Source organism: Astatotilapia calliptera, chromosome 20, assembly GCF_900246225.1.
Source record: "Astatotilapia calliptera chromosome 20, fAstCal1.2, whole genome shotgun sequence".
NCBI classification, from domain to species: domain Eukaryota; kingdom Metazoa; phylum Chordata; class Actinopteri; order Cichliformes; family Cichlidae; genus Astatotilapia; species Astatotilapia calliptera.
The window spans coordinates 29,975,058-29,986,892 of record NC_039321.1 but is presented as its reverse complement, the minus strand read 5'-3'; positions in this window follow the sequence as shown (position 1 = coordinate 29,986,892).

The window sequence follows — 11,835 nt, the reverse complement described above, 5'->3', positions numbered from 1 at the left end:
TTATTTATTTTTGTTGTTGCTGGGAGTTGGAACCCTATTAGTTAGGCTGCTTAATATTTATGCTAAGTACTCTTTAAAATACCAGAATAGGGAGGATGGTGTAGGTCTAAGTTTATTAGATTGATCAGTATTGCTGAACTATGAAATATTTTTTTTGTATACAGGTATAACAGAATAGCTTTAGTGTAGTTGTTGTTTTAAACTTGAGTATGAACTTGCAGACTTGCAAAATGCAGCAAGATATTTTAAAAAACAGTTTTGTTGATTAAAAAACACTATATCGGATTCATATCGGTATCGGCAGATATCCAAATTTATGATATCGGTATCGGTATCGGACATAAAAAAGTGGTATCGTGCCATCTCTAGTTTATTTGTTAACTTATTTGTTAACCTCTGATTATTAGCAACAACCCCCCACAGTGGGTGTACACAGGTTACTTTTTGCCCCACATTTTATTTGTTCTGTCTGGTCATCCTAGACTGAAGCTCATCAACACTGTGCATTGATGAGAGAATGAGTCTGCCAAGCCCCAAAACTTAATTTCCCAACCATAAACGCTATGCATTGAGCAGGTCTAGCATTCTGCTTGTGTTTGTTTTTTTCCTCATGAAAGCGACGGCTAGCTCGCCTGTAATCCCTCTATCACACATTCCCCAACACTCTCTCGCACACACACACACACACACACACACACACACACACACACACACACACACACACACAAAACCTCTGCGACCCTGGCCGGCCAGAGGCGAACTCGTAAACAGATCGGGCCACGACACAGTGTTTATCCCTCACAGGGAGAGGGACTGCTGCACACACTGCCGTCGCTGAGTGTTTAACCGGAGCTAGTTTTGCTCCCTCTGGCCTGTTTGTTGTTCCTATTGAGAAACATTGACAATAGGATCAGATTTTAAAATGTTAGCTCAGTGTGAAGACAGAACTTTATACTAAGTGGTTCCCATGCTTGTTCACGCATGGGAAAGTCTAGCTATGCTAAAGGAAATCTCATGACTCCTCCACACTGTGACTGTGCTCAAAAATGATAAGTCAAAAAAAAAAAGATAAGCCACAAACTTATTGGGCCACTGGGAAAAAGTATAGTGTACAAATGTGGTGTCAATCAAAGAGTGCAATTTATTAAGGTTTCCAGGTCAAGTGGAGATCAAGGCTGATCCTATGGCTGATTAGAGCCACTGAAATTATAGGTTCAAGAGAGCTGGTGAAAGGGTGAGAGACATTGTTTTGCCACTAACATGATGCATATCTGGTACGCTGTTTCTCTCACTGTCTTAGATGTGCTGCTTTCGGACAGATCAATACAAAGCAAAGGCGGTCTTGGTCCACAGCCTTGTAATTCAGACTGACTGCCAGCAGAATTGCACAAGAAGTAAAATATTGCTTTTCTCTTCCATTAGCAGTTATGGAGCATAGTCTGCCAGGTCAGAGCCATCTATCTACATTATAACGTCATGATGAGATTGCTTCAACTGCAAGGGGAAAGACAGGCTCTCAGTCGAATTCCCATGTAAGACATAGTATTGCTTGTGTGGCAGATGCGAGTGAGGCTGCTCATTAAAGTCAGGCTCCTCTGAAAATGTTACCTATGCTACTTATTACCAACATTAATAATTGTGCCATCAGGAAGTGAATGGTTTATGGCAGTCTTTGGCAGCATAGAGGAAATGCTAATAATGATTCAACACTTTTTCTGTCTTCAGGATGGGAAGTTCTTTTAACTGACTGACACCTCCCCCTTTACTTAATGCAAGATTATTCTGTGTATAAAAAGGACATGAATTTTCAGATTTGTGTTTCTCTAAGACCAGCTGAGTTACACCTTAATGTTTTATGAGAGACTCTTACTCTCTGTTGTTTGAATGCACATGAATCCCTCTACTTGTCCATTTTTTCCATTACTAAACACATTTAAAACACAGCATGCTAATATATATGTGCCCACAAGCAACATGGGGAATCTGGCATTAAGTATGGGTAAATTTTCTTTATCTGGAGCTTAAAGAGGTTCCTTAACTCCATTATAGTGTTTCCCCCTGGGGGGTGCAGTTATAGACTTGGAGCTGCCCAGCTTGCAGCTTGAGTAGAAACCCAATGAGGGGAGGAGATGGCTATCGGGAGCCACAGGGCAGACTTTTTTTTTTCTAATCAATGCACACACTTTAATGGGGCCTTCCTGTGAGGGAGCCTGAGGAGATTCTTTTGACAGTACTTTTATGTGTTTGTTTGCTGGGCTGTGTGTGTGTGTGTGTGTGTGTGTGTGTGTGTGTGGTGTGTTCGCTAATCTGAGAGTAACTGAGGGCCATTAGCGTGCACACCAGCACACATCTGGATATACTTCTTCTCAAGCAGTTATACCTTCATAACGTCTGGCAGCCAGTGTGGCCTTTCAGTACCATCTAAGATAAAGCCAGTTAAGCCTCATATCTCACCACCAGTGACTGACTGCCAAGATCTGACCACACACACAAACACACATACACCTGCCACCTGTTCTTGTCTTGCCATAGCTTTTATGCATTATACTTCCACCATTCCCTGTAGATAAAACATTACGTAGTCAGATCAGTCGGTCTTTAAAAGGTGCGCCATTCTTTTTCTTTTTTTTATTCCTGGACTCTATTAGAACAGCTCTGAATGATTCAGAGTTCACAGTAATTCCTATTTATCTTAAATTGGGACTTGGTAGAGGTCCTCAGTTGACCCACAATTTGAAAAATGCTCTCCCTTTAACCCATCCTTCTTCTAATTGGCTGCCCTTCACAAACAGAAGGTTTAAACACCAAATGGGTGAGCAAGCTGTTAGCGCATAGTCAAAGCTGTGCGTCTTAGATGACCTGATCTCTTTGTTAGAAACGTTGGTCACAATTAATATGAGCAACCATTTAGCAGTCTTTAAGTGGGTTGAATGTTAAAAATTTATTTGACATATCCATAAAGATTTTGCAGATGTGTTCAGGAAAAGTCTTGTCTGCAGGCCCCCCAAGAGCTAACTCTGTACAGGTGGGATATGCCCATTTGCATCTCCTCTTAACTTAACTCAGTGATGAATATAAGAGAGCATAGAAGAGATAAAGAGCAGAGACCAGCTGACCAACAAGCCAATAAAAAGGCACCGATTCTGGGATTCAGAAATGACCAGTTGAGGTTTATCCAGGTGTTGGGGTTAAATCAGGGTATGCGGTCTGCAGAAGGGATGAGAGGATCTAATTCAGACCAGACCTGAGTCAAAGTAACAGTTAGGAGCTCTGCGGTGTGTTAACTTGTAGACTGGGCATGTTCTGTCATCTGTGTCTGTCAGTTACACTCAGTGGTTTCATATACTGCTGTCCACAAGCTGCCTGTGGCGAGCCAGACCACATTAATAAGATCAGAGCTTTAAGTCTTCAAACCCGAGGGCTGTGATGCGACCAGCAGAATATCAGCAGGATATGTTGTGTGTGTGTGTGTTGATTAGACATGGGAAGTTATTGTTAGTGTTTCACAGTTGCTGGTGCTTTAATGCACCATTTGGGAGTTGCACTCCTAAATTTGTTGTATTTCGCAGAGAACAAGGACAGTAAAGGCTTTCTAGAGATCCAATCCAACACTAAGTAGTTGAGTATGTTTGCATGTTTGTGTGGTACTCAAGAGTTGTGATGCATCTGCTGTAGGCTGGAAATCCAAATATTTGTCCTGTTCAGCAAATGGAAAGTGTTGCTTTGAGAATGCCCAGTTTGGTTAATATTTCGCCTCTTAAACACTTTTTTGTGAGTTTTCCTTCAATGACTCAGTATTTCTTTAGTTTAAGCTGTGACGAAACTTTAATAATGAAAGGGGAAATGAGCTTGTTGCAGATGCTGGATAACTTTTGCCTTCCTGATGTTCAGGATCAGCCTTCAGAGTCTATAACTCTAACTAATTGAACAGGGTGCTTCTAATATCTTTGTCCCATATTATGCATTATTATACCTTTATTTCACTATCGGTTTTAATTTCAGAATCAAATTCAATAGGAAGTCATCATTAACTGATTTAAGTCATTTTTAAATCAGAAAAAAAGAATAAATACCCTCCTTGAAAAGACAGTTTCAGCTCTTACACTCTGGAGAAAGAAATAGGGCAGTGTGTGAGTAAAGGGCAGAAAAGGCAGAAAAACCCACCCAGTGCTGTCCAACATGCGGAGGGCAGATGCACAGGCGGGCGCACAGGGCTCCAGAGTACAAAAGGCTGATCTAAATAAGACCCAGCTGAAGTTGCTGTTTTTGCCCCAGAGCCAGCCCTCTCCATCTCTTATCATCTTTGTAGGCATCTATTACTAATCCTATCACACCGTTTGACCTCTGACTCCGTGCACAAACCTTTTCACATCTCCCCCCCCTCTTTTGTTCTGTTCTGACCAGGTGTATGTGTGGCAGATCCCAGGGTAGCAGGTAAAGTATAAATCTGTAGCAGCGCTGACAACTCACAGTCTCTGGTTCCCATTTGGTTGTGTGCCCTGCAATCAGTCACTCCTCTGCTCTTTGCTTTCGATTTCTTTCTTCTTCATTCTTCTCTTAGCAGAGATGGTCCCAACACAGATCGCAAAACCAAAGAAATGCAAAACAATTTATATCATCTGTTTCCAAAACATCCACATCCCAACAAATTACATGTTGTCTGATCATTGCTAGTTACCTTCTTCATGAAAGCAGCATCACACATTGATAGTTTTAATGACAACATGAAAAGACTGAGTAAGTATGGTTCCTGACAGGTTGCAGCAGCACCTCTAGGAGGGGATACGTTCCAGCTCGGTTCTCATAGCTCATATCAGCTTGATCAGTGAAACTGCTTAACGTGGACATGTGTTTCTCTCTGCTACAGCGTCTGTTTTAAATCCCATGCAGAGACTGATAAGGCAGTCTGTTTGATTTAAAAGACCTTTAATTTAATGTTCATGCTACGTCATGCAAATTCTGTTGTAGTCTATCTCTATCAGCCTGCAAAAAACTATCTTGATGCTCAATCTTAGTAGATGAAGCAATGCCCCCTTTAAGAAGTTATCTGGTAGTTTCAGAACTGATATTCCAAGAAACACCTGCGCTTATAATTTGCAAAAGTGGTTTTACAGATGAACTCCTGTAAATACTGGGGTGAGTCAGAATGGACATTCTCACATATAACACATAAAATAAATGTCCATGTCAGCCTCATTCTAACGACATAAAACGTTTTGGTTTAGGTGCAGTTGGTGCCTCAGCAAAAGATCTGAGGCAAAAAAACAGATAACAGCCCACCGCCATAGACAGTATTAAAGATGAATGCAATTCTTCTGGTTCTAAAATGCCTTCTAGTTTTATAGAAGTCTATAGAAAAACAACCCTCAGCCCCAGCACCCTCTGGAGAGGAGGCAGAGTTTGCTCTCCAGTGATTTTACCCCTTGGAATGATCAGCTCCACCTAATCCTTTAAAGCTCTGGATGTTCTTGGGTTGACATGCATCTGCAACACTGCATGGATGTTGCGGACTGTGCCCTTCAAACTGGGGTGGGTGTCCCCCTACCCATAAATTGGCTTTTGGAGGTGTATTTCAGATTTAGGGATATCACACTCGGCTCCCTTGGGAAGTGCAGACTACTGGAGAGAAGAGTCCATCTTTGAGATCAACCTCAGATTCTGGACGAACAATGTGGTTTCCTTCTTGGTCATGGAACACCGGACCTCTCTTGAGGATATTTGAGGGTGCATGGGTGTTTACAAAACTTTCTACATGTCTTCCTTGGACTTGTAGGGGGTGTTTGAGGATTATAAAGTATTGGGCAGTAAGTTACTTCGCCAGGGCTTTTGTTCATAAGTTTTTGGACTGCATAGGCTAATGTACTGAGTATATAATAGGGTACTGGTTTTGGTAGCCTGAGTCTTTGAATTTTGGAGTGATGTTGTTCTTCTGACAATGTGGTTCTTCACTGAACAATGACCTTCAGCTTGTACTAGGGCAATGTGCAGCCAAATGCAAAGCAGCTGGAGGAACATTTTGCACTTCCAAGTCTGACCTCATGGTTCACAGTTGGAAAGGAGCAGAGTTTTGAGTAATTCATGTATATCACAAGTGAGGGAAGAAGGGGGCAGAAGATTGGCAGATATTGTTGACAGATATTATTCAGATATTGTAGCAGACTGGCATGATTAAGAGAGACCTGAACCTGAAAGCAAAGCTGTTGATTTACTATAGTCTTCTGTTGGAAGACTCACTCACCTACGGCCACGAGCTGCTGATAGTGACTTAAAGAATGAGATGTTGGATACAAGTTGTGGAAACAATCATCCTCCAAATTGTGTTGGGGTTCTCCACTAGAGTGAGAAGGACTCTCATATTGAAAAGACCCAGTTAAGGTGGTTTAGGCATCTGATCAGGTAGACTCTGTGAGGTGTTGTAGGCATATCCAAATTAGTGGAGACCCTGGGAAAGACACACCGGAGAGATCATGCATCTCAGCTAGCTTGGTAACACCTCACTCTCTGCCCAGAGGAACTGGTGGAGGTCACTGGCCTCCTGCCAGTGACCTCCACCAGTTCCTCTGGGCAGCTCTGGGCATCTTGCTGTCCATGCAGTCCAGACCTAGATAAGCAGCGGAAACAAACTGATGGATGGATCTATTGCTCTGTGATCTAATTGGACGCTTTCTGGATTACCTTTTTTTTCTTCAGAAAGATGAGTTTGTGTCAGGCACAAGTTTCATTGCCAAGTTAAGGACTTGGGGTGGAAAAACAAGAATGTTACAGTGAAGGAAACTCATTGAGAGAGCGAACTGATGAAACATTAGAGCGACAGATAACCAACAAAGAGGACCATGGAGTTGGCTTAGAAGCACAAGGTTACACAGTCATGCACAGAAACATTGATGAATCATGACCACAGTTGGTAGTGGAGTTCAGATGTGAACTGGAAGAATCCCAGTGGATCAAGGGCTTAAGTATTTGCAGTGACAGCAGTTCATGCAAGGCTAAAGGCCTGCACTAAAACGACACACAAGGCTGCACTTGTGGCAGTATGCTGCTACAAGGAAAGAATAAAAAATCCCAGAAAACTCACTGCATAATTTTCTTCCTGAGGTTTCTTCCTGCTAAAATTGAGTTTTTCCTTCCCACTGTCACCAAGTGCTTGCTCATAGGTGGTCATTTGAATGTTGGTGTTTTCTCTGTATTATTGTCTTTACTTTACAATAGAAAGCACCTGTTATTGTGATTTGACACTATTTAAATAAAATTGAATTGAATAATGGTTGTTACACCAGCATCTTTCTTTGTTTCTTTCTCTGTTGTAATCATGAGGTTAATGTTGGAAATTCACATTGTAGCAGACTATTGACGTTATAGAACAATCTACCAGCTATTATCTGTATGTGATTGGCCAGCATCAGTCTAGGTTCGTTGAGGTTGTGTTGCGTTGAAACAAAAGTTGAGTTGGGTTCCACTTATTTTGCCAGATGACCAGTTTTTGTTGGAACTTTCTGAACTGACCCACCCGTTGGATGGACAGACTGACAGGATTCAAAGGAACAACAGTGCGGGACACAAGCCAGAATTCAGTCTAATTCCAAAATGTAAGTAAGCCAAGAACCAAAAGAAACCAACAACCTTCCAATCTTCACTGATGGAAAGTTTATTTACGTAAGCACTGCTATTTGTACTTTCATTTAATTTGTTTCTCAGTTTGAGTTTTGGCTTTATGGCCATTTCAAGGAAAAAGATTCAGGGCCCATGACATGTATCAGGGATAAAAACTGTTAGTAATGCATTAAAGTCATTCACATTTTTAAAAATATAAAGTCAACAAATAAAACCTTAGATTGGGAATCTCTGACAATACAGTAAACAATAGCTCCCTCTCTACCACTCAGAGACATAACCCCCCCCCCAATAATACATAGGTGTTAATGCTAACCTAAAACTGTCACATCCCTCTTCTTAATTAGTACCCTTGCTTAAGTAGTACACCAAATAGCTACTTTTTCTCATGTAAAGATATGAGTATTTCTTCCACTGCTGCCTGAAGTACTTTTCAACCAGGCGTCAAACTCTCTGAACTTCACCATTTACTGAAACCTGGCAGCAAGAAGCCAGGAGATGCTTCCAGGATTTTAAAGCACTCCAGAGGCTGATCTAAGCCTCAGTGTATCTTACAGTGTGTTAGATCTCAGGAGACCACGAGAGGGCCCGTCCATCACAGTCAGAGAGTTTACTGAGAGCTGACATAAGGGCAACATTTCACTCTGACAGTCCAGGACAAATGCCAGCTTTTACTGGACTGCTTCAGGTAGCCACAACACATCTATTGTTAAAATATGGCGTGAAGGCCGCTGCTCTTTACCAAGAAGAAAAAAGTTTTGATTTTGATGCCGGTGGTCTCTTACAGTTTGTTTACATCAGCTTGGCATGCACGAAGGCTAATTTATGAGGCTAGCACACTGTTGTCGCTATTCCTTGCAGGGCAGTGTGAGTCTTTAGATAATGCCAGCAGCAGCAGGACTGTCAAGACCCAAAGATGTGCACACTTCTGATGATGACCAGTTCTCTTATTTAACAGCTTTGAACAGGTTTGTTTGTGTCAGAACATAGTGGTGACATTACTCCGGCATCGAATTTCAATATCGTTAATGCAAAAGTTGTTAGGAGAACCCACTTAATTTGAAATCACATCAATAGAACTGTTTTGTCCAGGATTTAAAGCAGCAGGAGGTTAAAGGATAGAGACAGACTCCCAGGGCTTCTGAGTTATTCAGACAGGCCTGCTGGCTCAAGATTAGCTGGCTTTGACGTTAGTAACATTTAGAGACTACCAGAATACTTGCACTACACATAAAAATCAAAGTTCAGTCTCTAATGGGGCGAAAAGATGAAAAACCTTATAAACATCACCATTTTCCAGCTGCTTCTGAGTCTGACTTGTCAAGGGATAAGCATTTCTTGCTAATGATTTTGTCAACATTACACTTACACAATCAGATGCTCATTATACACCCCGGCACATGCTTCAAGTCTGTGTCAGTAGTTTCTCTATCAGCGGCTGTGATAACGAGGACTGATCAGTGAGTCACAATTGTACTGAAGCATCGCACGGCAATGTGTCACCAAGTGTACACAGACTTGTTTGGACTTCTGGGATGTAGAGGTAGTCTGTCTTGAGTTCACTTGCTTGTCTGTGACTGTATGTTTACATCTGTTACATCCTGTTGATCATCTTTGCATTCTTCTTTTGAATGGTGGCATGCTTTCATATTCATTCATTTTACAGGCTTGTAATCCAAAGTTCACCAGGCGTGGGCGTCTAAGTAAAGTTATTATCATTATACTTGAGTATATGGTGAAACATTTTAGCTTCCTTTATCTGTTCAATAGTTAAGAATCAAAAACTTTTGGGGGTTTTGCAACAGGAGCAGCTAAAAGTACATTTTTAATTCAAAATACAAACCCGTTAATTAACTGATGTTAATGTTACAAGCTAAGGAATGGCGACATGTCTAAGATGGACCCCGTCTCTCACCCTACTGCAGCTGGGTGAAGCTCCAGCCTCTCTGTGATCCTGATAGGATAAGCAGAAGAAAATGGATGGATATGACAAAACCCTCACAGAGAAACTTGAAAAAGCTCGTATGCGACTGCAAACAAAACGGTGTCAAACCTGAGAACTTGCTGAGCGTGTCAGGAAAGCGTGCAAGACCTCTGTTGTCTGCTTTTCTCTGCCTGAGGCGACATTAGCTGCGAGAAACACAGCACACAGGAAACTGAGCCTGAACTGTTGGTGGTCAAATTGCATTGTGGGTAGGTGCTCGAGCTTTGGGAACACACACACAAACCCTCTCCCAAACAAACACAGCGTAGAGCGCGACTGTGTCTTCCCACAAAGTCACTTTTGCATTCTAAGTCTTTTTCTGTGGTTTTGTCCATTATTGCTTCTACAGACAGAGCTGCGTTTTTCAATTATTGACACCGACTCTCATGCAGACATATCAGCAGAAGCCGGCAGGTACAAATATATGGGGGTTTAATATTTCATACACAGGCTGTATATGGGTTATTGTTACTGTTTATGCAGCAATACTAGTCTCTGTCTGAGCCCCTTGTTGTCTGCTGGGTTTGCATAGACTGGGAGTACTGGGGGTGACCACCATGCTGGACTCTTACCTCCCAGTGTGTGTGTCTGTAATACAGAATGCCTGGGACTTAACCGCATTTTTTTTATACGCTTGTGACTAACAGGAGCCAGATGTAGCTGCCTATAGGGAACTTACCATCGAAACAGCCATTTATTTCACTTTTCACTCTTTGTAATGAGAGGGGCATGTAAGCATGTATGCTTCGTGAAAACAGCTTATAAGCCACAACAGCATTTGCTATACTCTTCTTCTTAAGTAGCAGGGTTAGTATAGCTTTTTCCGTTTTGTAGAAGCACTAAATATGGGATGCATTTCATTTAGAAGACAGGGTGTGAGTGTGACCAGAGAAACATGATTTCATTGTATAAAGATGACTGAGGGTTCAGGGTGTCAGAGAACTCGCAGTCCTCTGGACATCCAACCTGGCCCTGAGCTTCACGAGGTGAAGCAAGAGCTGAATGCACATAGGCAGATTACTGCCTTCGTCAGCTCAGTAGGAATAAGTATTTACTTGAATCATGAACACGACCCCACCACAACTTTCATGCTCTTTTTTATTGAACATATATTAGCACAAAAAAATGTGCACAAAGCATAAAAAGCAGGGATTGGGAAAGAAGGGAGAGTGTTAATTGAAAGCGAATGTGTCTGTTCTGGCTGCTGGTCAGAGATGGGCTGGGGTCCCAGTTGGCTTCCACTTCAAAGGCCCAACCCGCCTGTCTTGAGCACACCTGCAGCCGGTTAAACCCTGCTCTCATCACTCAGGGCGTGGAGGGACCTCTCCTACAACTCAGAGCCCTCGCCACATATCCGTGTGCCAAAGGGCCATGATGGCCTCCACTCAAGAATTCAACCTAAAATACCAGGCAACCTGTACAACCTTCAACACAAAAATGAAAACCAATCACACATTTTGATGGATCACAGAAAATTCACAGAGACTCCATCACAGGTCACAAAGAGCTCATTAAGGAGTTAAATCCAGAGAAGGGAACACATTCATGTGTTTTATTCTGTTTAATTATCAATTTTAAAGAAACGAATGTCCAGAACATTCATATTGTGACTTTTTTCAACATGAGTATAAAAATACCTCACCGTCAAGAACAATTGAAAGGAGAAGAGGAAAACGCTAGCTTGCATGTACATATTCAAATATTTTGAAATGCTACATATTACATGCATGGATTATGTACACATTCATGCTCTATTAAGAACATTGATTCCTGTATGTACTGTGGTGTGAGTTGGGGGATTAAACTCTCTAGGATCCATTTTTTAAAACTGGTCTGAGCAGAATGAACGGCTCTTAATTCATCATGGAATCTGCTGGAATGACCTCGAAAAGCACAACTGATGTAGCACACACCAACTCCCCTCAGCTTATAGCTTTCTACGTGTAGAAGGAGTTTTTAAGGTAAGACTTATGAGACTAAAACACCAGGGAGGCTTAGTGAACCTAATCCAGATCAGAGTTACTTGTTATATACAGTAATCAAGGCAGAAATATGCACATGATTATTAAACCTCCATTCAGGTTTTTCCCCCTTTTCTCAGACGAAGCAACAGCTTTAAATATGACAGAGACGAGTAATGAAACTCATGCCATGAAGCTCCCTGTGCACAGTTTTTGTGCTGATGTTGATGCCACAGGAGGTTTGGAAATGTATACAGTCTGCTCTGCAGCTGAGCTGCT